This window comes from Cariama cristata, unplaced genomic scaffold (assembly GCF_000690535.1).
Source record: "Cariama cristata isolate BGI_N322 unplaced genomic scaffold, ASM69053v1 scaffold27227, whole genome shotgun sequence".
In the NCBI taxonomy this organism is placed as follows: Eukaryota; Metazoa; Chordata; class Aves; order Cariamiformes; family Cariamidae; genus Cariama; species Cariama cristata.
The window spans coordinates 1,187-2,252 of record NW_009625321.1 but is presented as its reverse complement, the minus strand read 5'-3'; the positions used below and the strand labels follow the sequence as shown (position 1 = coordinate 2,252).

Here is a 1,066-nt window from a genome sequence, read left to right as displayed (position 1 = left end):
ATTCCTCACACCTATAGGGTTTTTCTCCCATATGTAATCCTTGATGTCGGACCAAACCGGAACTGACCCGAAAGCGTTTCCCACATTCGGAGCACGTATAGGGAGTCTCGCCGGCGTGGGATCGCCTATGGATAAGGAGATCGGAGCTTTGTACAAAGCTTTTCCCACATTCCGGACATTTATAGGGTTTTTCTCCCGTGTGCCGACCTTGATGTCGGATGAGATGGGATTGTTCGTTAAAGGATTTCCCGCAAAACGAGCAGGAAAAGGGTTTTTCTCCGGTGTGGGTTCGACGATGCTGGAGGAGATCCGAGCTTTGTCCGAAACTTTTCCCACATTCGGGACATTTATAGGGTTTTTCTCCGGTGTGGATACGTTGATGACGGAAAAGATTGGAGTGAGCGGTGAAACATTTCCCGCATTCAGAACAGATATAGGGAATATCGTCCGAGTGGCTCCGGGAATGCAGGATACGATCGGCCTTCAAGCTTTTCCCATATGGAATTTCCATCCCGTGCAAGCGCTGGTGGCGGAGGAGGTTGGATCGACGGCTGAAGCATTTCTGACATTCGGGACAACGATGGGGTCTTTCCCCCGTATGGGTTTTTTGATGGGAATTCAGGTGGGAATTCCAGGTAAAAGTTTTCCCGCATTTCAGACAGGGATAAGGACGTTCTCGGGAGTGGATGTGTTGGTGGCAGAGGATGTAGGCGCTGTGGTCGAAGCTCTTCCCGCATTCAGTGCATAAAAATCTCCTCTTATCCCTCGGGATTGGATCCTCCAGGGTGTCGAACCCTTTTCCAGGGAGAAGGGGATGAGCCGAATCCGTTCCCAGGGGATTTTCCTGATGGTTCGATGTGGTTGCGCTCATCCCGGCGCTCGCTGGTACCTCGCCTGCTGGGAAATACGGGATGAGGGCAGGGAGGGATGGGGGGATTTGGGAAGGAGATAAGGATGGGGAAATTTGGGATGAGGGAAGAAAGGGATGGGGAAATTTGGGAAGGAGATAAGGGATGAGGGATTTGGGAGGGCAGGGAGAAATCTGGGATGAGAGAAGAGAGGGATG

General features: G+C 51.7%; 1 pseudogene; it reads right to left on the bottom strand.

Moving 5' to 3' along the window:
• Positions 1-1,066, bottom strand: part of LOC104164296 — a 1,728-nt pseudogene that overhangs the window by 246 nt on the left and 416 nt on the right.